General features: G+C 39.2%; 1 pseudogene; it reads left to right on the forward strand.

The window, feature by feature from the left end:
• Positions 1-27,299, forward strand: part of LOC149178901 (dynamin-related protein 5A pseudogene) — an 83,673-nt pseudogene that overhangs the window by 39,177 nt on the left and 17,197 nt on the right.

Below are 27,299 nucleotides of genomic sequence, written 5' to 3' on the forward strand. Positions count from 1 at the left end.
TGTTAGCTCCCTATATTACTAGTGTAAACCCTTATTGTTATTAGTACAACCCCCTTATTATATTGTTGTGCCCATTTAGTCCCCATATTCTTATTATTGTGCCCCATAGAAGCCCACTATTGTTATTACTGTGCCCTTACATTATTAATGTTATGTTGACTCTTATTATATTATGACCCCTTAAGACTCCTATATATAGAAAGGAAGTCTTGTCATTTGTATCATCTAAGAATTGTTCATTTGTGTAATGTAAAGGAGGTTGCCCCCTCGAAGAGGCTTATTTCTAAGGCGTTGATCTATCTTTTATATCTTTTTGTGAGCTGGTTTCGTAACACTTTGGCCCGGACCTTGCCTTGCCTGGATAGAAACGCGCATTTCTGAAAGTGAAGGCTCTACCTTCCCTCCAGAAATTGTGTAAATCTAGCCAACACTGACCTCTAGGCTTGCATTGCGCAATTCTAAGAGGCAGTGCCCTAATGACCCAAAAAATTGTGCAATCTTTATTGCCAGTCACCTAGGTATGTTGCATGTCAGTCCTCAGATTTGTTTTTGGATTTCAGCTGACATATTGCTTGCCATGAGTATTTCTATGTCTCCTGTTATATCAGGGGTTTTTCTGTCTCTCAGTAGTACAGGTACAATGGCCTCCAAGAGAACAGGGTCAAAGGACACCGTTGGAAGTGCAACTGGAGATGTAGTTGAAAAAGTGTTTATGGGCTTGCTCGTTTATGAAGACACCAAGCTGTTCATAGACAAAGACATCAAGACGAAATGGAAGGACATCAATGATACATTCTCAAGCACATTTGAGGAAGATATGGAAGACTGGAGGGTCTATGTCAACATCCACAAGTCTGGCTTGTACCAGATTGCATGCATGTATCCAGTGTTTCCATGCGCGAACATGATACATTGGATTGTCCAGAGCACACTAATCCTGAGACAATGATGTTGAGCAGTGCCAGTGGGAAAAAGCTTGCTGCCTTTAGGGCGAAGGAATATCAGGAGATGTATCACTTGCCATAGCCAATGATCAAAATGGAGAAACCCTTCAGCACATGCAGGAAAGAAAATTATTGAGATATCTTGAAGAGTTGGGTGAAAGAGCCAGCCAAGTTCATAACAACACCCAACCTGGTTTACAAGACGAAGACACTGTGAAAGGCATATCAATACTTGGTCATCTTTGCATGCCACTTATATGACCAAGAGAACACAGAGACCTTATTGCATATCTGGGTGATTGCGTTGGACCAACTGCCCAATGCAGGAAGACCATGCAACTAGTCTGACATGTTGGCTCTCAGATTGAAGGAACATGTGACAGAAGCCTGACATCCGCCCAAAGGTCATCAAGCATAGATATACATGTATGCATACATACTGGATGTAATCTGTGCCCATCAATAGTTCCCAATATTGAAGTTGGCATGGACATCTTCAAAAACATTTGTGCACACTTATTGCTGATTATTCTCCGAATGAAGATTCCATGGAGTTATCACACAGTTGTCATACCACTTTGTCACCCCGGTGTACAAAATTATATCTGAGCAAGATCATCCTTACATGTTGCGGGAAACAATGGAGGCATTAAATGACATAGAAGATTAGTATGCCTCACCCCTTTGCACCTTCATACAGATGTACAACACAGAGAAACCTCCACATGTTTTATCGAAGTTTGCCATGGAAAAGCTCGACATATAATAAGTGTCGTATCACATCTCGATAGGGTTGTCAGCTAGACTGCACAGGAAGAAGAAGGCACCTTGGCCCACTCTTCCTTTATGGATCGGGTTGTATGAGATACAAAATCTCAAGCATGCTGATGCTGAGATGGAAGAGTTCAAAAGATTCACTTTCGGCACTAGAAGTTTCAATCCGTATGACCCGCATTGCTTTGTAAAGGACCACTGTGCAAGAGTGCAATTTCCTTGGATTGACGACGCGTGTCATTGGGCTGAGGAAGACCCATGGAGATATTGTCATAGCTTCTCCAGGCTCAATGAACCGGTTGACATAGCTGTGGAATGGTTAGAAAAGAAGCACGAAGCAACATCTTAGAGAGCACCATCATCAGTAGTAGCATAGGGTAACAGAACTGCGCATGCCAAAGGAAAGAGAAAGGTTGATGACAATGGAGAGACAGAACAAAGCCGCAAGTTCAAATCAGATCCACTAGTAATGAACGCAACTTTCAAGATTGAGGCTAAGAGGAGACAACACGACAAGAGGAATGCACAAAGGCAAAGAGATAAATGGAGGATGGAGGAAACATAAAAGGAGTTGAAAGAGTTAAAGTAATAACTCCGGGAAGAATAGAAGCTGCACAGAAGAGAGAAGGAAGCGCAACAATGACATGCAAAGTAGGAGGCACAACATGCATAGATTGATGAAACTGTGCCCATACAAATGATAGAATCATCAGAGTAGTTGGCATAGAGCACACATGGTGGGTAGTCGTAGGAGCAACACTTAACTCAAGAGATTGAATAGATGCTAGAACAGATGGATACAGATGTGGTGCACAAAGAGTCCGAACATGATATTTACCTCATGCCTCACAAATAAGAGGTCACCCCACCATCTTTGCCAGATCTTGAAGCAGAGAAAGTACCAAGCGATCAAGGAGACACAAAGATCCTTCAATACAATCTGGAAGCAGAGATGCACAATATATCTTTCAACGAGTCACAACACAAAGTTGTGTAGTTGTGCAGAGTGCCTACTCCTAATTCCACACATCTCCTATGCATTTTGAAGAACGAGTGATCATATCTAATGTGCACAAGCATCCAAAAAACATTGGCAAATGCTACCAGAGCATATGTCAAAGTCTCTAGCTCGAGTGTCCGATTCTTGATAGTAGAAAACGAGCAAATGGATAAGGAATTACAAGTGACCAAGCAAGGAGGAGAACAGGTCACATCATCCACTAGAGAAGTGTTGAAGAAAGTGATACTGTATGAAGTATCGTCCATCGAAATAGTCATGTGGATGTTGTATTCCAGATTCTGTACCGTGCATAAGGAAGTTGTCCATCTCAATATTTGGCAGCAACGTTATGCTAGGAGAGCACACATCTTGTCAAATCTGCACATTGCTGTCAACTGCATGCAAACATGAACAATGAGATACAAAGGAACCCCATTGATTTCTCCAAATATGATGAAGCCCAAGATAGTAGAGTTGAAGGTACGCATTCAGAGTCAGATCCAGAACTATGAGGAAATCCCGCATCTCATCACTAGTTTTCTGGCTTTGCATGCATGGGTGTTCAGAAGCTTGGATGTCATTGTTCGCATGCATGTGATCCCATCTATTGGCATGCTCACGAAAGTGAAGTCAAAGTACCAAGTCCAAACGAATCTGAACATGTACTTTGACAAGTTGATGTGTGTAGCCACCAGCCCAGACTTGGAGATCAACGCAGACGCTACGCATCAGTATGTTGTTGGTTCGGTTGCACTCAAGACTATGATGCACATGTTAACAGACAAGTTGGACAAAGGTTCCAGATCAGTGTACTTGGATGCAACGAAGGTGAGAGTTCTCTTTCAGTAGGATGTCACCATTGAACATGTAGACTACAATGCTTGGAATCCATTCGCCACTGTCGATCATCATGAGGGTGTTGAAGAGTTGGTCTTTCCACAGTTGTCTGAGTCTTAGTAGTGTCTTGCATGGCTTGCTCAAGCCTATTTTTTCTCACATGGGTACATGTGCAGATTGTAATGTAACATCTTGTAAAAGTGAAAGACCAAGTGTCGATGGTCGAATGTAATAGTCATGTAGTAGTTGAAGAGTCATGAGGGTAGGTGAAGAGTCACAAAGGGGAATGTCAAGGACCTCACCCTTTGCTATTTATAGTACCTCAAAACTCATTGTAGAGGCTCTTGGTGGCCAAGCTTCCTATAGGTGTATCTTAGAGAAAGCTTGGAGTGTATTGTAACGAGCCTTGGCTTCTCCATAGTGCAGAGCTAGTACATCTCTTTGGAGGATCATCTGGCAGTGACTGTAACGTTCGGCTATTGGAACTATTTGTTAGTTATGGTTGTATTGTATGATTGGTTATTTCACTCTTAATATAACAGATCCATCTTGTTTCATGCATATGTTGTTATTGTATTTTAGTTGTCTTGGTTTCTCTAATGATATATGTAGTTTTTTTCTTACGTATGTATGTGTGGACTCTTTCTATATATATATGTATGAATCTTATTGAGGCGTGTTGTTGGTTTAACCATCACTTTGGATTGTTGGTTCACCTGCCTTCCAGCTTGTGATGTATCTTTGCTCATGTGTTCCATTCCAAGCTACGTGCTTCGACAAGTTTCCAAGGGGCACATTCATTCCACCTTCCGTGTGTTAGAACCCTTCATGCACCTTCCTTGGCTTGGTGTGCTGGTCACACACTTGCTCCCAACAAGGAGATCTTGCTTACCTCTGCGCACAACCGCGGTCAAGGTGATACTGTATGACCCACTGTTGGGACTCATACACCAAACAGTCTTAGGTCTAGTTGGGACTTCTTACCGGGGAGATCCCCTGACATGTTGGCGGGTCCAACACTGTCAATACCTACGTATCATGTAGCCATATTTTTCCTTCAATATTATGACAAGGTTCATGTCATCAATATTGCACATCACTTTCATCTTGTCATCATCAATGAAGGCATTATATTGAGCCTTTCCAAACTTCAAGATAATCATAGCTACCTCAAGAAAGTGACCCCTTATTGTTGAATGAACTTGACCTTCAAGTTATCTTTTCACACTGCTACTCAAGATAAAAACATCTTGACTTCATAATTGCTAAAATCATATATTGAGCTTGCCTCAACATATATTCCTACAATATTCTTCCAACTAGCAAAATAATATGTTAACTAGATAGCCAATAATAAAATTATTAGACTTACCTCATCATGATGGATTTCTCATCAACCCATCAACACCTTCATGGTCCATATACACAAAAATATTCCTTCATGCAGTAGAGTGCCCAAGGATTGAACTTGATTACCAAGTTAATTTTTCTTCTAGAGACTATACAAGATGTTGATCATTGTTTTATATAATCTCGACCATTTATTCATTCTAGAGTAAGTCAATTGATTATTTTAGGCATCATATAAGCATATTTTATGAACAACTTCTTTCACAAGATTCTTGTACACTTTACATCCAAATCATCCCCTATTATTTTGGAAAGTGTACAAAGATTTAAAAAAAAAAAAAAAATCTCCCATCCACATTTGATTTTTACAATCTAGGGCCCTCGCCCGCCTGCAGTCTCTGATAACCTCTGGTCATAGCTCATCAACAAACCACCCCCATTTTTCAATTCCGTCAAAAATAACTTACACGCATCCTGGAAAATCCTACTGACTCCAGGATCATCAGAAAGCATGTTTTTTACCGCCTCCATTTTCATATCAAGCTCTGACCTCATAATAGCTATATGTATCCTCCATATTGAGAGCCCTCGCTAGCATGACTATCCGACCCAGGTTATTACAATATGTTGATTCCTCACATTGATTTCCCGACTCACCATGTCGGGCGGATGACACTGCTTTCCTATCGACTTCAACATATATATTCCAGGAAAGAGGTGGTACCTTGGATACTCCCTCCCTTAAATGGGGATATCCTTAGGTGGCACATTGGGAACCATTATTTCCTAATAATTTCATTGGTCCCTTTGACATTTGACATCAACTCAAGCATTCATGTCAAGGTGGTGTTGTACTTAGTCACTATTACAATTTAATCACTTAGTCGAAGACCTCCACATCACTAAGCACCTCATTCAACAATGCTTACATTATTATATGGGGGAGGTACCCATAGCCAAAGACCTATGCATACTGCAACACCCATCAACAATGCTTCACTTGGGTTATGCATAGGGGAACCATACTTTTCCCATTTGACCAGAAAGCACCCCTGAGGGCGTCAACAATTTTCATCATTAGATATCAGCACGTCAATAACCAAAAAGTTGACTGGACACAAATCAGTTGTTGTCCATTTTTAATCAATTCCGATTAGCCATCACAACGAGCATAGGACATGCCCGCCTCGTATATAATGCACCATTATTTAAGTTTTTCCACCAGAGCATGAATATCATTTATAGTCTAATCAGTAGTTGAATGTTAGTTTTGATGTGCTAATTTCAACTTTAGATTTAAAAATAATTGCTTTTTAATTACTTCATGTGCATAGGTTTTCTTAGGTGTTTATAAATAAAAAAGGTAAATTCATGTCAATTTTTATGTTAGAATCATGAGAAGAATAGCATGAAAGTAAATTTCTAAACATCAATAAGTAAATGAATAGAAGACCATCAGGAAAAGCACTTAACACAATGTTTTGATAAAGGAGTTCATCCCTCCTGGGCTACATCTCCTTGGTCCAGTTTCCATGGCTTGGGCCTTTGTATTTTCTCAAAATGAAAAAATGTACAACTTATAATGCTCTACAGCTCCTAAAACCTACTTCAATGGACTCAGAGCATCCAAAACCCCCTAAGCTGACTCTCCAAGCTCTACAAATGGACTACAACTGATCTAGGCTTAACCTCCTCTCCTGGTGGCCCTGGGTTTCCTTAAACTTCAATGTGGAAACATCACATCCATAATTTCCTCATTGCCTCTGAAACTTATTCCATTTTGTTCAGAATGTTGAAATCATCTAGGAACACCTTTTTCTGAGCTCAATTTGGTCGAAAAATGCTCAAATTATGAAAGAAACAGTTTTCCCTAGAAAACCTCATCCAAATCCGGAGGAACTCCAGTTAAGGCTGCTATTTTTGGAGGAATCTCCAGATTTGGTGGAACTGCCAAAACTCCTGCGAATTAAAATCTTGTTTAATTAATGTTAAGCTAGGTTAATTAGCGGTAATCTGGGTGTGGTGCCGGTAAATTCTCAGTGCAGACACAAAAAATTCCTCTAGCCCAAGAGAGGGGTCTAGCCACAAAAAAGCAATCTATGGAAAATCTCCTTAAGCTAGAATCAATTAAGAGGGCCTACCTCTCAGAATTCTATTCCACTTTGTGATGATCCTGCTTCCTTACTCCAGCTATCTTCTGTTTCCTTCCTTCGAATACCTAAGACAAGCAAACAAACAACAACAACAAACGCAATAGCATACAATATTGTATTAAGCCTACTTAATAGGTCAAGGAAAATTAAGCCATAAAGATGTAAAATAACACTACATGTAGGAAATCAATAAATAGTTGTATTCATATAAATTAGAAAGAGATTACAACCAATGCCTTGAAATTGATGGTCTCCTCTGACGTATCTAGGTTCCTACACTTCTACTAGCATCTCATGGATAGCACCAACAATGGAAGTTTTAAGGCCTCTTCCCTCTAGTCTCAAACCAAACCAAAACACACTATTATCCCTCAAACATACACTAGAAAGCTTCAAGCTATAGATGTCTTGTTGATCATTCAAACTCACTCCAAAACTAGTTTAGCTTGGGAAAAGGGAGGTTTATATAGCTTGGATGGATGGGAGATGGTTCCTCTCTTCATGGGAGAAGGTCTTATCTCTTGAGTTTGTTCCATCCTAATAGGGGAAGGAGCCCAAACTGACTTCCTTGGCTCCATCCAGCCCAACCATCTACCACACTTCTGTTACGAAGCTTCTAGAGCTGGAAGCTTCAACACCATATTTAAAAAAATTGCCAAAAGAGGATTGGCGTGACTGGAAAAGGGCTCAGTCACTCCGTACGATGCTTGGGCTAGTTTTAATCTCTACAAATCGGCACAAGGAGGAAACTGGTTAGTAGCGTCGGTCTTGTAAACTAGGATAAAGGGAAGATTCTTGGGAAATGATGAAAACGGGAATTATCTGCTCATGAAGAGGGACATACTAGGAGTTTCTTCATGATGGGAAATCATGTCGGGTTCACTGTAGAGGTCCCCCAGGATTGTGGATGGAGAGTAGAGGGAAAGTGATAAAATTCTATATAACAGATGTCCCCTAAAGCGTGAAGGCCAAATAGAGTGGTTTGAAATGATTTACAAGTGGATGTAGGGAATCAGAGTCCGTTGTCAGAAAATGTGCAAGCAAGCATAGATACATATACATCACCAAAAACTCTGACAAATGATACATGAATCGTGGTATGGACACAACCATCCAAAGAATGATCATGTAAATGGATCCAAGACATGGGCACAACCATCCAACAGAGAGGATCATAACGAAACTAAGGTATGGTCGTAGCCATCCAATAATGAGAAGGATCACATATAACAACTCATGGTATGGTTGCAACCATCCATCTGAAAGAGACATGTATATCAATATGATCATGTCACATCACCTCGCAACTTGGACTTGTGTAATCTTAGCCCAGGGTCTTGCGCTGCAAATGACCCGATCAAAGTACAAATCCTAACATGTGAATGAATGTGTTGACATCGAACATGCTCAAAAATCGCTTGATTAGTGGTCAATGATGTGAACCGTTAACAAGCGCGAGAGAAATCGCCAATAATGACAAAAGCTCTCAAGGTACTAGCAGCACAGTTCATGGAATGTGAATAAAGGAACTGAAGTCGAGCACCTGAGAAATCACCCGATCGAAAGCCAATGATGTAAACTTGCCGTCGAGAGCAAAGAACTTGCCGTTAGGGCATGCAAGCTTTGAGGTACTGGAAGGGAGTATTTCGGACAACTTCCTAGATAATGAGCTGAATTCAAAAGGAAGCGACCACGTCGAAGGAGGGCCATGATGTGTCCCACATCATCGACATGAGCCAAAGGGATGAAAATGATTTCAGATGATACAAAGAATCAGGAGTAAGTGTAACTGCAGAGAGAATAACTCTTGAACATATCGGCGACACGATTTCGGAGTTTGGAAGCTTTTGGATCCATAGGATCAGTGGTTATGATGAAGTGGCATAGATCAAATGGAAGGCAAAAATGAATGGCCCAATCAAGGAAGGTTAATGACGAAAATGAGGATATCCCAACCCGCCACGAAGTAGAAAGTGTCATGTTCAAGAGTGAGCTTCCGACACGACTGATAGAATTTCCAATTTCCCCCACCATTTCTGGCAGGTACCCCAATTATTTTTTATCACAATATTGAAGGGGATAACATGTGCTTGCATTTTAATTTCATCTTTCGGATGAATCTGACCTAGTAAGTTTAATGAGCCCTAGGAAGGAGAAGCTCACATTTGTCATGGTGACAAATCCAATGTCGTTTAATGTTTTAACGAGTCTGACAAAGGGGTAACTCGGTATATTTTTCATGTTTAGAGAGTTTGAAAAAGACACGGAAAAGAAAACTCCACATGGTCCCTTTTCATACATTTGTGTCTCTCAAGCCCGAAAAGGTAGAAAATGATACTTGAGAGAATCGCTTGACCATTTCAGTCAAGGAGTACCTTTTTCGTAAATAGTTCATCCCAACCCAAAAAAGGGGTAAACGTATACTGGGTGAATGACATTTCACAGCCTTTAACGAGTTCAAAATGACAAGATCTCAAAAATATTTTCGTGTTTAAAGAGTCAGAAAAGAGCTTGAAAGCGGGCCCCCCATTTTTATTCTCTTTTACAAGTCAAAAAGGGAAAAATGCTCAGTGATATTTTCATTTGATTTTTATGAGTCAAGAAAAGAGCTTAAACATGACTCCAGTACCATCTTCGATAACTCGTCACCTGTTGCTGCACAAAAGGTAAATGCATTATCCAGATTTTGAGGCAAAATAGGTCAAAAAATACTTTTAAAACCCTAATATTTCATAAAAAATGAATAAAAGGAGGAAAAAGTAATTATTTTTTACCATTTACCATTTTACCTTTGGGTGAAGAGCTTTTCACCCACTTGTGCCCTAGTTTTTCAAGAGCATATTGCGGGAGATCCAGGAGGCCATTCGTCAAGCCGTTAGTTGTAGCTAAGTGCTAAGACCGTAAGCTCCATTTTCATGTTTATTTTACCTTTTTTTAAACCAATTTTCAGATTTTTTAGGAGCTTGTGTCAAAAAAGTTTCACCCTCGAGTCGGCGCGATTTCCGGCCATGGAATTGTGTTGATTGGGGGTTATGAAGACTATCAAGTGCGCCATCGGCACTACTATTTTTAAAACAACCGCGTTGGTGCTATTGTTTTTAGAACAATGTTTTCAAGTTTTTTCCTAATTTGTCCAATTAAATCCAAATTTTTCTGGCCAAAGATGGTTATTGACTTGATTATATGATTTTTGCAAGGAAAAAATCATGAAAAATGGTGGATTGGAAGGAACGCGAGAATGACGATATTGACACTCAAGCAATCGCTGACCCAAATTACTTGAATGCTTTGATGAACTATGGGCTCAAATTCTTCCTGAAGTTTTCATGTTCCGTGACCAAGAGTTGGAGTTGGAAACTTCATACATTTATTTCATCATAGGACTGTCCCAAAGAGGGGAGCCAGTAAATCTATATGGGTCAAGGCCAATTGGGGCAAGTGCGACCATGCTACTTGCAGAGCATTGCCCAGAAGCACTCAAATCAAAAAGTGGCAAGATCTAGATCATGACTGCTCGGGATCTTGTGCTGAGAGTGTTATTGTTGACCGTAAACAGAGTGGTTGGGGCTCAAGCATAGCATGAGACCAACAAGTTGAAGTTTTAGTATGCTATTGACTATACAGCGGCCACCATCTTCAACTGGGCGAAACTATGAAGGTCAACATGAAGCGCCAACTATCAAAATCTAAGACGGGAGACCTGAAGCAGTTTTTCTATGGGGTTATTCTAGTGATCTTATTCCTGGAGCGGGTTTCTTTGTTTCACTACCAGCCGGCTGAGGTGGAACCACCATTGCCACGAGACCCACGGATGGTCCGTTGGAGTGCGTTGATGCCCTAGATTACCGAGGGCCAACAAATGTCCTATAAGCCCACCTTCTTCTCATGGTTATGAGGACAAATGATATTAGTGGAGGATTGGCCTTACAGTGGTACCGACTTTCACGGGGATATAGATATGCCGCTCCCAGAGGGGGAGGATTATGATGATGGAAGTAAAAACAAACAATTCTAATTTTTGATTTTTGATTTTTGATTTTTTTTGAGATATATGTGTTCATGACATTTTGATTTTATGAATGCAAATGTTGCACCAGAACGCCTTGCTAGGATGTACAAGATTTCCAGGCGCGTTTCTCGGAAATTTGATGTCGCTCCTTATCAAGAAGGAAGCGACAATGAGGAGGAGATCGTGCGGAACCTTGAGGGATTGACCCATGGTATCCTAGAGTATGCCCGGATGGGTGATGTCCCACGCCAGTATCAGAGGCATACAGTGGGGGTATCAGATCGAATCCACCAACTGCTGACTCGTGTAGTGTGAGAAGTTACATGCTACCATGAGCATGATTAGTGCATAGGTCCAACATTCCACATTTTTGAGGCCTACGAGCCACGGATGTATTTGAACACACATATTATTTTTTGGGGTTTTGATGTATGACAAACATTATCGACATATATATATTTCTTACTATGGTACAAATGTTTTGTATTTTGTGTTTTTACATGTTTCGCAAATGTCTATCCAACACATAATTAGCTAATGCATTTGTTAATGTATTCATCTGTCTAGGAATATGATGATATGTAATGTAATCAAAATTTCTCTCCAGTAGACGAATACGTAGATACGTTATTAATATTTGAGGGTTTCTGACGAAATATTTCCCGTTGAGTTGAAGAACAACAAGTTGTGAATCAAGGTTGACAACCAATTCTTGAATGCCAAGAGCGATAGCTTCTGACAACAATTCGATAACTGTGTTATACTTAGCGATGTTATTAGTTGTTCAACCTAGAAAAATACCTTGAAGATCAATCATCTCACCATGGGGGTCATAAGTGGCCCATGCCAGAGATGATAGATTTCGGGTACTATGGCAAGCACCATCATCGAAAGCGATATGAGGAGACACCGACATCTGCAAAGCAGGCAGAAACATAATAAGCAGGAAAGTTGCTTGCAAAATAACACACCAAACCACACTGTACAAAAATGAATAACACACTATTGTACAAAAGTAGCCATGCAAGATGACCTAAGCATAATTCTTTTTGAGATAAAGCTGATTCTGTGGCTTGCCTAAGAGATTGCCCTCATAGTCATTAAGCTCATAGGCCCCTTTCTGTAACACACGTTTAACAATGTAGGGCCCATGCCACATGGGTTCGAACTTGCTTACCCACAACTTGTCATTAGCTTGATCATACAAAAGAACCAAATCACCCTCAGAAAAAGCTTGAGGAGAGACAGACTGATCAAGGATAATGAAGGGGAAGCTGAAACAATTTCCATGTAATTAATTTTGGCGGGACTTAACGACATAAATTCGTCCCATGTATCAACAAGATCTGGTGAAGGAATGACCCAAGGATTAGACTTCACTGAAATCATGTTGACAGAGGAAACATGAGGAGGTGGGAGCGGAAAAATACCCATCAAGGTAGGATCTTTAAAGATTCATGCCCCCACAATCTCATAAGGAGCACAGTGTGCTTGACATACAGAACAATGCCATATGAGGAGGAAGAGGCAAAGAAGGATGTTTTTTTACTGTGACTATATTCCCTTGATGGGGAAAATGAATCGCACGGAAAAGGGATGAGGCTATAGCATGCATGGAATGGGTCCAGCTTCGTTCGAGTAGAAGATTGTAATTAAGATTAGTGTCAAATACTTCGACGTGTACTGTCTAGAACTCAAAGTAATGGCAAGGTTGGGAAGGACACCGAATGGTCACGAATCACATCCGTCAAAAGCTTCCATAGTGTTAGGGGACTGGTTCAGAGTAGTAGAACCAATTGCCTTCCAAAAAGTGACAGACATGATGCAGGTAGAAGCACCTTCATCAATGATGGTCCTATGAATGGTTTTCTCATTATGATCACCTGAATGAGAAAGGCAATTTGATGAGGTAAACACGGAACATGGTTTTCCTGGTCAAAACAGATGAGATTAGAGTCAGTTGGATCAATACCCCCAATAGCTAACAGTAACGATTTTTGATGAGAAGGAAATCTTTGAAGGACCTCAAGAGAAGACATAGCTGATGGTGCTTGAGCCAAATCTTCAACAATGTTATAACGTTGAGCAGCTCGAGCATTGTGATTGTATGAGGAATTTCGTAATACACCTCAAGAAGGTGGTCGAATGGCAGAATCAGGATTAGGTCACTCTATATGGAGAGGAATGGAACTGGACGGGGCAGAAGAAGAAGGGGTACCTTATTTCTATTTCCCTGTTGTCGGGGTAGGAGTTTGATAATCTTTTGAACTAGTAGCCACGTTAATCGAGGTACTCATCATGAACACTTGTGAACCTGAAGAAGTGGATGACTAAGGCTAGTCTACCATTTGAGTCTGCTAGGATGGAAAGGGATATTTTAGGACAGTTGGGGTCCCTTTGAGAAAATGACTAACTTTATACCATCTGGGACAATCCTTAGTATAGTGATCCTCCTCACAGATGAGGCATGGATATTTTGGCTTTCGTTGGGAAGCATTACCAGCAGATGACTTAGGAGGACCCTGTTTCAGGGCATTGAATTTACTCTTGCCTTTGCCTTTCTTCTTACCTTTAGAGGATTTATCCGCTACGGTAGATTGGACAACATGAACCTCCGAGGTTTTACTAGGGCCAGATGAATTGTGAGAGGAATCATTGGGAGTAGTGTTGGAGACCAACTTCTATTTGGAAGAATATTTTGCAGGGGTCTCAATCACTAAACCAATTACTCCATCAACATGAGGTGTAGCCAGAGACTTAGATGTCGTCAGATTAGATGATGGTCTGGGCACATTAGGTAACACATCATATAACGTGCCAGATTGTGAATAGACGAGGTCTAGATGCTGGGCACACACGATGGATTGTTCCTTAATGATGCATCCACCCATAGCAATGTCATCAGAAATTTTGTTGACAAATGATTTGGGGAACCACTCGGTCAACAACTGATTAGTAATCTCAAACTTAATCAGATGACACCTACGTCTCCATTCATGGATGTGATCAGAGATGTGGTTCGTAGTGTCTTTCTTAAGTGACGTTAGTATATGGGTGTCAGTTTCATAGCGAATCGACAATTGGAAATGTGTGAGAAAGGCCATGGCAAGAGTGTTAAAATCATGATAGGTATTTCGAGGTAACTCAATATACCACTTGGCTGCAGCACCTGTAAGAGTTCGTTGGAAAAGTCAAAGACAAATGGAATCATCAACATAGGAATTCGAGGAGCACCAGAGGTGATATGTCATCATGTGGGCTTGTGGATTGTCTTTCGCTTTTCCTTCAAACATCGGACAATCGCTCAGAATCTTGGACGGAACAGGAGGCCAGTATGGCAAATGAAGAATTGGGTCCTTTGTGATTCTAGACACATCAGGCAATTCCAGTGTAGCCAAGAATGAAAATTGGGTATTGAAAGGCATTTGAGGTTGATAAGGGGGCCCAACTGGTGGGGCCCATCCATGTTGGTAAGTATTTTTCACCATAGTGGAGAATTTTGTCCATATGGCATTTTAATTCTCCCCCACTATAGGTTACCTTGCCCGTAGGGAGGATTCTAACCTTGAAAGCCTTGAAACTGTTCGGCCATAAGCTGTTGATAAGAAACATATGGGTTAAAAGGTTGTTGAGCCTGTTGGCCTTGGACATATGGATTTTTCACTTGATGTCCCTGAGCATAAGGGTTTTGGACCTGTTGCCCATGGAAGAAAGGGTTTTGGACCTGTTGCCATGGAAGAAAGGGTTTTGGACTTGTTTCCCTTGGATGTAAGGATTCTGCACTTACTACCCTTGGACATAAGGATTTTGCTCCTGCTGTTGTAGGACATGACCCTGGCCTTGCCCTTGCAAGGGTTGACCCTATTGATATGAGTATAAGGGTTTCTGCTACTCAGGTTGACCTTGATGCAATGGCTAACCTTGGGGGTGTAAAGGTTGTCCCGGTGGCTGCATAGGTTGACCTTGTGAAGGCATAGGCTAGGAGGATTTCGGTGCATACTATACTTGCAGTTGCATGGTTTACTGCAACTATTGCGAGGGTTGCCCCTATGGTTGTTGTAGTTGTCCTCACTGCGGCATCATTTGGCCTTGTTACTGCATGGATGGCCCTTGCTGCAATGAAGGTTGCCCTTGCTGCTGCAGGAGCTATCCTTGCTACTGTAAAGGTACTTGAAAAGTTCCTGGAATGACACCTTGAAAGTTCCTGAACTATATCTGGCCATACCCACCAAACACAGCGAACGGACTAGGCTAGACATAAGGTCCATGCTGAGGGATGTAGGGCATATTAACCATCGCTTTTGAACCATATGGAAAATGAGGAGGTTGGTTATGAACCTGAGCCATATTAGGCTACTGGTAATGAATGTTACTTGACCTAGATGGACCAACATGGTTCGGCTGTTGGTACTCGACATTGCTTGATCCAGCAAGACCAACAGGGTTTATAATGGTGCCTGAAGAGGGCTGGTTCATTCCAACGATGTGAGCTTGTGAACCACTCACATTGGTTGTACCTGACATCATAGGCACATTTGAACTTTGCCCCCTAAGCGATGGCATAGCCTGTCCACTCATTGGAGGGATCGAAGCACTGACATAGACATGACTCGAGATCGTCGGTTGAACTGAACGGGTTACTTGGACTGATGAGACAAGAGGATTTGAAATGGTGGGTTGCACCAGGACTAAATTAATTGCAAAAAGAATATCCTGTTGGGAGGTTGGGTTCTAAATGAATGGACTTGAGGTAGGTATAGCACCAAATTCCCAAAAAGGTTGTGATATAGTGATGAGGCAGTAAGCATGCCAGAAACCAACTGAGCTAAATTCACATAATTACGTGGTAACTCAGGATGAAAACTAGTCATAATGCTTCCCGTGTAAGGGAAACCTTCATGAGGGAAATGATATTCCTGCTCCTCGACTATGTGTGGAGTGGAAATCTCCGAGTGACCTGGAGAGGAGACTGGGATTTTGCCCTTTGATTCCATGGGTGAAAATAGGCGGCAATGGACTATTGAAGATTTCAAGGGGATAATTCCAAAGGAATACCTGGCTGATCGTACGAAATATGCAGACATTGTGGTGATATCACAATAGGATCAAACAAAGGATTCAGAGGATAAAAAACCAGTCCAAGCTGACCTTTAGAAGTTGGCGGACTCTCGGGAGTCTAGATAGGATTAGCCGAAGATTCTGGGCCAATGTTAGAAAGTGACCCAGTATCTAAAGGGGGAGGATGAGATGACAAAGGTTGAATACTCAGAATAATTCCAAGCTCAACACCTTGGTCCTCAAGTGATTGTGGCAATTCATGAAAATGTTCCTCAAACAATCATTCATGCAGAGGAGAGGAAGAGGAACTAGGCGAACTAGTTGGTTTAGCCATGATTATTTTGTCTCAAATAACTAGAAGAGAGATTGATTTCAAGGCTTTAAAATGTATTTAAAGGTATCCTCATGATGTGGTCTAAATAAGACTAACAAGGATGTTATAAGATCGTGGGCAACAATTTTTAAAGACGCAAAAACAAACTGGTGCTCTTTCATGTTTTAAGAATCGAGAAAGAAGCAAAGGTGACTCTATCACTTTCGGTTTGAAACGAGCTCGAAAGGACAAGCGCTCGGGTGATCTTTTATATTTAGGGAGTCAAAAATATCAAAATGACTACACAGGATGATCTAGGCAAAAAGGATTACCAGGTAACCATGAACTACATAATACCTCTCGACGAACTAAGAAGTACAGGCAGACCATCTCCCCGAATGTTGTGTTCAATGTATCACGTTTACAAGGTGGTAGAATTAGCTTCCTATGGATAAAGGATTGCAACCTAGTGGGGTATCCCTTTATATATGCGACTGTACGGGGAGCACAAGTCCGTACTAGCGCTGTCTAGGGCCGAAGCGAACGACAGCTGCTAGGTTTAAAGATGCCGGAACACATCTTTAGCTTAGACCTTCTAAATGTGATCATTAGGTTTCAAATGTGCCTTAGGTTAATTGAATACATTTTAACATTTATCTTGAAATTGTGTCTCAGCTTTCAGGCCTTATCGATGTGACTAAAAAAACATCTATATGCAGTTAAATGAGACAAGACCCTTTCAATTCAATGAATTGTCTACACTAATGAGAGTAGAAAACACACTCAAATGCAACAAAACAAGCAATCAAAAGAAAAATGACCTTTTCACTATTTCACTTTTGAAAACAAAATGATGAAAAACTGTTTCCAATTCCTATCTTTCCTATCAAACGCACTTCAAGTAGTCCTTTCCTAGTAAAGAGAATTCATTTCTTTTCCAATGCAAATGACGATGCAAATCTAGTCTTCAATGATGCGAATTCATTTCTTTTCCAATGCAAATGATGATGCAACTCTAGTCTTCAATGATGCCAACTAATGTAACATATTGATTCAACAAACTAGAATTATGTATTGTTCAATGAAATGATAGAATGAATCTTTCACAAACATTGCACACTTCAATGAAACATTTCCAATACAATCAATCACAAGAAAATGCAGAGCACTAAAGAGAATTCCTTTCAAACTAGTGAAGTAAAGACTCAACCAAAAACATGATGAGCAATGTGATCTATGCTCGAAAAGAGACTCTCAAACAACAAACGAAACTTTTCAATCTTGCTAAATGGAAATCAAAGCAACAAAATAACTAATTAAACAAAATGCAAGGAGCAACTTTGACTATCGGCTTAACTTGTTGAGCACGCAAACAGGTAAATGGGTGACAACCTAGATGCCCTAGGGTTATACACCATCCAGGAACTCAAGAAACCAAGTGAAGAAAATGAAAATCAAACAATCATATGAACCAAGCTAAAAGAGCTTTCCAGCGAGGGAGAACATAGTCAAAACAAGCCGAGAGACAAAAATCATAAGGGCAAGACACACTGGCTATGATATAGGGGAAACCCTGATATTCACCTACAATAATCAGTGCGGCTGCCTAACTAACAACAAGCAACAGAAGGGGATCGATGCAACTGTTTTTGAGAAACTCACGCTGATCGGTGCTGCTATCAGAAAATTAAATGTACTGACTGAGAATTCAAGGAAAAAAAATAAAAAATTTCAAAGGCTAAAACCAGACTTGCCGCTGTAAATTTCAGGCTCAAAGCAGTAAACTAGGAAAAGTAGAGAACACTAAAGGGAAATGGTGATACTAGAAAAGTTCACACAAAACCATAAAATGACAATCAATCAAACATAAGGATTGGCTCCCCAGTATGGTCGCCAATTTGTGGTGCAGGTAAATTCTTAGTGCGAACAAAAAAAATTCCTCTAGCATGAGAGAGAGGGTCTAGCCACAAACAAACAATCTATAGAAATATCCTTAAGATAGAATCAATTAATAGGGCCTACCTCTTAGAACGCTATTTTGCTTGGTGATGATCCTGCTTCCTTACTCCAACTATCTTCCGTTTCCTTCCTTTGAATACCTGAAACAAGCAAACAAGAAACAACAACAAACATGATAGCATGCAATATTGTATTTAACCTACTTAATAGGTCAAGGAACATTAAACCATAAAGATGTAACATAACACTTCATGTATGAAATCAATCAATAGTTGTATTCATATAAATCAGAAAGAGATTACAACCAATGCCTTGACGTTGCTGGTCTCCTCCAGATTCTCCGGGTTCCCACACTTCTGCTAGCATCTCATGGATAGACCCAACAATGGATGTTTTAAGGCCTCTTCCCTCTACTCTCAAACCAAACCAGAACACAGTATTCTCCCTCAAACATGCACTAGAAAGATACAAGCTATAGACTTCTTGTTGATCCTTCAAGCTCACTCCAAAACTAGTTTAGCTTGGGAAAAGAGAGGTTTATATAGCTTGGATGGATGGGAGATGGTTCCTCTCATCATGGAGAAGGTCATATCTCTTGATTTTGTTCCATCCTAATAGGGGAAAGGAGCCCAAACTAACTTCCTCAACTCCATCCAGCCCAACCATCTACCAGACTTCCATTATGAAGCTTCTAGAGCTAGAAACTTCGATGCCATATTTAAAAAACTTGCAAAAGAGGATCGACACGACTGGAAAAGGGCTCCATCGCTCCGTATGGCGCTAGGGATAGTTTTAATCTCTACAAATTGGTGCGAGGAGGAAACTAGTTAGTAGTGTCAGTTGTTGGAAATAATACCATTCAGAGATGCACTATACCATCCATGCTCCCCCTAAGCACATGCAGAGTCTGCAAATATATTTTCTAAAAGAATAACATGACTCTATAACTCAACTATGTGAGTATGACCTTCATATCATCAATGATTCATACATACATCAATCGCCCAACCAAGTGCGGATATACCAAATGTTTATACATGACTGAAATATAGCAATTATTACATCATCCTTCCCATGCATAGTAGGGGTATAAATTACATCATATGACGAAAAGGACTCATTAAAAGATTGTGATAGATAGAGACATATTATTACATCATGGGCCTTTATATGGCCTTTTCATCGAGTGATATACATGACCTTTATAACAAAGACCAAAGTTCTAAGAAGACCATGATAGTCATCAACAACTATCATACACCATATATGATTTGCACCATAAGCATCTGTCAGCAACATTCACACCCACAACTTGTATATGTCCATCATCAGTTTCGAAGATATGACAAAGTAAATATCATCAACCTGTGACAAATTATGCTGTATATAGATATCAACTCATCCTCTTGATATCATCAAGATAAACTTGCTTCGTTTCCTTAGTAGAAAGAGCCTTATCATAACCTTCCATGAATCAACTAAGCATATGTCCTATCTCCGAGAAGTAACAAAAAAAAAATCATTCACATCATATCATATGCATGTGAAAACACCATAGTCATCATCTATGATCATAACATCATCATCAAGAACTGCATGATATTTCCACAAGAACCCTCAATATATCAACCATGTATCATCACTAGAGAACATCCCCATTTTCATAAGCATTAACCATGCTAATCAACATATGTGAGTATCAAACCTATCATCATAAAGTAAGAAGGCATCATCATTATGTGACTAAGTAAGCCATGTCTCTGAATATCCATGTCTTCAAATAGCTATGTCTTCATGAGACCTGTAATAACACCATTCTCTTGGCCAACCAACAATATTTATCAATATGCAACTTAAGTAATCATCCATGTATCTAGCATAATGTGTATCCATCAAAGAGATAGCAATATGTAGCTAGCAAACCATGAGCTCATAGTCATTTGTCAAGGTTTCTTGATACTAACAACAGCAACAATCCTCAACCATGTGAGAGCCAAGAACTATAGGAATCTTGCATCATAACTACACCATATGAACTTTATGCATCTTAAAAGAAATGAGTGACTCATCGTCAAATAATGAAGTTGTGTACTCAAGATTTGTACTTCTCCTTGTCCTTATGAAGATCACCATGTAACCAACATATATGTACTGTATGCATCATCAAAAGTCATCCATAATCACCCATAAATCTGATCTGAATAACAACTATGTAACCCCGAGCAATACAAGTATCATCATCATAGGCAACTCATAACTGCAACATAGCATGATGTATCATTTAAACACTTTAGCCACATAAGCCTCATCACCATTGATAAGAATCATTAGGTACCAAAGACTTCTAAACATAATGCCAACAATGCAATATTAGAAGCATAGCATATTCTCCTCCTGGACCTGTGCCACCTATTCACTGTCATATCTGATCATTGCATATATCAGTAAGAAATCTCAAGGCATCATCATCAATCATATATACATCAAGTTATCATCAACTTATGAGGATCAAAAGCACTTCTAAATAACATCCACAGACTATAGTCATCTATCATCAAGATAGAAAAGATAATTGATAATTTTTTGAACCATATCAGATCAATTTTCTGAGTTTGTCCCACTGCTTCTTCATCAAACCAACATATACGTGACTATGCAGCTTCTAACTTGCGTATATACGTGACTTGTCTTCATGATAGTTGTGTATGAGAATTAGAACACTAAAATTTCATACTTTCAGTTCCTCCTGAGTCTGTTCTATCTACATATTGAGCTATGCCACATATTTTTGGTTGTACTTCCTTCTTCTTCTATACCTTGGAGTGTGATGATGTTTTCTCCTTTTGGTATGTTGGCCAGAATTTCCTTCTGCATTCTTTTGCTATATGCCCAAAATTGTTACAAGAATAACATCTTATATATAAAATATTCCCTCTATAGCAGTTAATGGCTTTGTGACCAAACATATTGCAGGAAAAACAATATCCCTTAAAGTAACTAGAATTGGATGATCTTTTTATGTGACAGTTATTAGCTTGAATCATTCTACTTCTACATCTCACTGCAACATGTCCAAAATTATGACATATAAAACATTCAACATTGTTCATTAGAGGAAAGAACTGATTATCAGTTCCATAGTTAGGAGTAAATGATTTTCTTTGAAGACTTTCTTTCCTTGGTTGTTGATGGGGTTGACCTCCTATCTCCTTGATGAGCATTTCAAATTTTGCACTAGATTTCTTTGCTTCAGTTTATGAGATAGATTCACCTTTAATAGTTTCATGAAAACCAAGACCAAATTTGATGGCAGGAGACCTTTTATTACTAAGAATATCATCCAAAATCTTAGTACTATCTTGAAATCGTGAAATTTTATCCTTTTCTTCTAATTTACCTTTTAGGATATTTACCGCACCTGATATTGATCTTCCTTTTCAAGATACTGCTTCTTCATGATTTCTTCAGCTTTTCTTCCTTCTTCCACTTGTTGCCTTAATTCAAGAACTTCATTTTCTTGTTCTTCAAATGCTTGGAGGAGTTCTTCATTCTGCTTATTTGAATTTTTGAGATCTTCTTTTAGAGAAATGACCACAGCTTCAAGACCTTCACAATAGCTAGTTATTTCGATAAGTTCCTTGGTTGTTGTGTTCTTTTCATTCACTTCAATTCTCAATGATGTCACTTCATCCTACAACCTTTGACTTTGATCTTCCTTTTCTTTGTACTGCTTCTTTATTTTGTTTCCTTCCTCCAACTAGCTTTGTAACTTCTTCTTTGTAGGCACATTCCATTTTATCAATTATATCTTTTTGATCTCTATTGTGTTTGTGAGCCTTTTAAATTATGCCTCTGTTTGATTTCTTTCTCTTTCACCCATAAGATAAAATTCAGTTGTTGCACTATCACTTTCATTGTCTTCAAATGAACAGAGAAATGTATCACCAGAGGAAAACAAATTTGTACTTGATAGTTCTTTTTCTTGTTCATCTTCATTCTGAGGTGATTCTGAATCTACAGAGTTGCTTCCACATAAAGGCTAGTCGTCTCTCCCACTGTCACAGTTCCTTTGAGGTTCTTTCTTCTTTAGCTTCTTTCCCATTGTTACTACGTATCTCCTTCAAGTGATCAAGCTTCTGCCAAAGGACCTGCTCTAATACCAATTGTTGGAAATAATACTGATAGGGGGGTGAATCAGTATTTGCAAATCAATAAATTTTTCATTTCCATAATCAGATTTATATATGCTACTTCAGATAAGGGAACTCGTGCTTGCACGCAACTATTCTTAAGGAAACCAACGTATATCTAGTGAACTTATGATTCAATTAATTCATCATATGTTGATCTTTAATCAGTGCATCAATACTTTATTAAAGATTAAATAGTAACCATGTGCAGTAATAACAGAATAAACCATAACACATAAGAAACACATATGAACACCAATATTTAAGGTGGAAACCCAATGTGGGTGAAAACCGTTTGCTGCTGTCGTCTCTCTCTTCTTTTAATAATAAGAAAATCAGTTTACAATCTTGTACTGGTGTAGACTCATACTAGTACGTAGGCACCCACCTGCAAAAGGCTACAACCTTCTCTCGTTCTCCAGCTTCTTCTGGAAGGGAGCTACAACCCCCTAGTTCTTAGAATAGCCGATATATTTACTAGTATGTAGGCTCCGACCTAGAGAAGGCTACAACCTTCACTTGTTCTCTAGCTGCTGCTAGAAGGGAGCTCCAACCCCCTGATCAAATCACCGGCCACTATTGGCAAGAAGCTTCGACTTCCTCACTGAAGGCTCCAACCCTTAGTATCCTTTAGGGACCATGTTTCATAAATTTTCAAACTAGATGCTCCTGGTACACAAAAATACACATGAAGGCCTTGTTGCATCAAATTTTCATACTGGACCCATTAGTAACATTGAAGCTCAAAATCAATCACCAGTGCAATACAACCATCAAATACATCTGCATCAACCAATCACTAAAACCCAATCAATCTCTGATATAACTGAAACCCAATCATCAATCTCTAATATAAATGAAACCCAATCATCAATATTTTATATAACTGAAACCCAATCATCAACCTTTGATATAACTAAAACAATCAATCATGGAAACCTTTGAACCTCTGACACAACTGAATAAAAAAATCACTGAACCTCTGACACAACTGAATCAACCATTCATTCAAACTTAATCAAATTCAACCAATCAGCTGGAACAGATAGATTACTGTAACCAGTACACATATATGAACCCAGAACATTGCATCAACAACCAAAACTAACTGTAACCCCAAAAGACATGTGTCAGAATGTATACGCTCCTTTAATGAAGCAAACATGCGTGTATACACTACTTCCTTTTGCCCAACCCACGTATACCTCTAAAGATACTGAATCATAAAACCTCTAAACCACAAACTGTACCAATCAGTGACATTCTGAAGATCTACTGTCATATTACAGAGTTCTAAACAGATAGCAACAAGGATCACCCTTCTTTCTCAATAAATTAATCAATGAGACACAAACTCTTTATGCATTCAGTTTTACTTTCAAATCTAAGAAGACTTCATTGACAGATAGCAGTAAAACAACAACACTGATATGATAGATCAGTCATCCTTGAACATCAAGATTTTCTTTTGCATACGCTACTTGGAAGAGCCGAACCAGCATGTATACGCACCTTCAACAAAGTGAACCAACGTATAGATCTGCAAATACTTACTTATAACTTCGTTGCAATTCCCGACTTTAGACGTGGATCATTACATATAAAGGATAAACCATGTGTTAGCAATCAGATCTACCCCATCCATTATCAGATCACATAATGATAAGTCTTTATGATCCTGATCCATCATTAGATCTCATCCATCATCAAACACTCAAGTGCATATTTAGTCTAGATCAAGAAAAGCATCCGAAACACATTACTTGCATATTTGTTTTGATCTAACACTTCATAAGATATTCATTACTTGTGCACTTATCCCTTTGATCTTCTCCTCCTTATATAGTTTTGGGCCTTTCTTAATATCTTGGACCAAAACCACTTAGGACCAAATACCTTAGACCAATACCTTGGACTGAATACCTCAGACCAATACCTTGGGCGAAATACCTCGGACCAAATACCTTGGACCAAAACCTTGGTTTTCCAACATGTACGCTCTTTTCCTTCTGTGGGAGTGCGTGTATACGAATATGCTCTTTTTGTTCTGTGGACCAACATGTATACGTTGTTCTGACTAAGTGGACCTGCGTATACTTCTTAAACTGCTTTACATGAACCTTTGCCTTAAATTTCTTTATTCTGATCAGTAGACCTAAGTTCCATCTTCCTGTTCTTCTATACCAATGTCATGTTACTTCTGAATAGACCTGTTACACTGTAATTTTCCATATTACTTTTGAAATGATTCCTTTGAATTGCCATGCATTCTGTCACATCTGATATCTCTCCTGTAGATTCATCTAGTTGCCATATACAAGTGAGTTGTTCTGCTACAAGTGGGTAGCCATCAAGTACAACACATGTATCATAATTCCAACAATATCCCCCTTTGGGCTTGATGGCAACCATGTTGGTGTTGATTACTGCAAGTTGTAGAAATTGTTTAGAGATAACAAGAAACACCAAAATACTCTCCCCCTTTGACATCAAGGGCAAAGGGACGACCAAGATATTCTCCCCCTTTGATATCAAGGGCAAAGGGCTGACCAAAATGAAGACTTTCATATCTGAACAGTTGAATATGAACATTGATCATGCTCCCCCTAGGCACATGCTAAATTCTATGATTAAACTCCGCCTTTGTACATGCTTAGATGCACTATAACATTCATTCTCTCCCTAAGCACATGTAGAGTCTGCAAATATATTTTCTAAAAGAATAACATGACTCTATAACTCAAATATGTGAGTATGACCTTCATATCATCAATGATTCATACATACATCAATCTCCCAACCAAGTGGGGATATACCAAATGTTTATACATGACTGAAATATAGCAATTATTACATCATCCTTCCCATGCATAGTGGGGGTATAAATTACATCATGTGACCAAAAGGACTCATTAAAAGACTATGATAGACAGAGACATATTATTACATCATGGGCCTTTATATGACCTTTTAATCAAGTGATATACATGACCTTTATAACAAAGACCAATGTTCTAAACAAGACCATGATAGTCATCAACAACTATCATACACCATATATGATTTGAACCATAAGCATCTGTCAGCAACATCCAGACCCGTAACCTGTACATGTCCATCATCAGTTCCGAAGATTTGACAAAGTAAATATCATCAAGCTATGACAAAGTATGCTGTATATAGATATCAACTCATCCTCTTGATCTCATCAAGATCAACTTGCTTCGTTTCCTTAGTAGAAGAGCCTTATCATAACCTTCCATGAATCAACTAAGCATATGTCATATCTCCGAAGTAACAAAAACAAATCATTCACGTCATATCATATGCATGTGAAAACACCATAGTCATCATCTATGATCATAACATCATCATCAAGAATTGCATGATATTTCCACAAGAACCCTCAATATATTAACCATGTATCATCACTAGGGAACATCCCCTTCTGATAAGCATTAACCTTGCTAATCAAAATATGTGAGTATCAAACCTATCATCATAAAGTAAGAAGGCATCATCATTATGTGACTAAGTAAGCCATGTCTTCGAATATCCATGTCTTCAAATAGCTATGTCTTCATGAGACCTGTAATAACACCATTCTCTTGGCCAACCAACAATATTTATCAATATGCAACTTAAGTAATCATCCATGTATCCAACATAATGTGTATCCATCAAAGAGATAGCAATATGTAGCTAGAAAACCATGAGCTAATAGTCATTTTTCAAGGTTTCTTGATACTAACAACATCAACAATCCTCAACCATGTGAGAGCCAAGAACTATAGGAATCCTGCATCATAACTGCACCATATGAACTTTATGCATCTTAAAAGAAATGAGTGACTCATCGTCAAATGATGAAGTTGTGTACTCAAGCTTTGTACTTCTCCTTGTCCTTATTAATATCACCATGTAACCAACATATATGTATTTTTTGCATCACCAAAAGTCATCCATAATCACCCATAAAACTGATCTGAATAACAACTATATAACCCCAAGCAATACAAGTATCATCATCATAGGCAACTCATAACCGCAACATAGCATGATGTATCATTTAAACACTTTAGCCACATAAGCCTCATCACCATTGATAAGAATCATTAGGTACCAAAGACTTCTAAACATAATGCCAACAATGCAATATTAGAAGCATAGCATATTCTCCTCCTGAACCTGTGCCACTTGTTCACTGTCATATCTGATCATTGCACATATCAGTAAGAAATATAAAGGCATCATCATCAATCAGATATACATCAAGTTATCGACAACTTATCAGGATCAAAAGCACTTCTAAATAACATCCACAGATTGTAGTCATCTATCATCAAGATAGAAAAGATAATTGATAATTGTCTGAACCATATCAGATCAATTTTCTGAGTTTGTCCCACTGCTTCTTCATCAAACCAACATATACGTGACTATGCAGCTTCTAACTCACGTATATACGTGACTTATCTTCATGATAACTGCGTATGAGAATTAGAACACTAAAATTTCATACTTTCAATTCCTCCTGAGTCTGTTCTATCTGCATACTGAGCTATGCCACATATTTCTGGTTGTACTTCCTTCTTCTTCCATACCTTGGAGTGTGATGATGTTTGCTCCTTTTGGTATGTTGGCTGAAATTTCCTCCTGCATTCTTTTGCTATATGCCCAAACTTGTTACAAGCATAACATCTTATATGTAA

The sequence above is a fragment of the Pinus tabuliformis genome, chromosome 4_1 (assembly GCF_031772625.1).
Source record: "Pinus tabuliformis cultivar Carrire ecotype Pingquan chromosome 4_1, CPIR1, whole genome shotgun sequence".
Taxonomy (NCBI): domain Eukaryota; kingdom Viridiplantae; phylum Streptophyta; class Pinopsida; order Pinales; family Pinaceae; genus Pinus; species Pinus tabuliformis.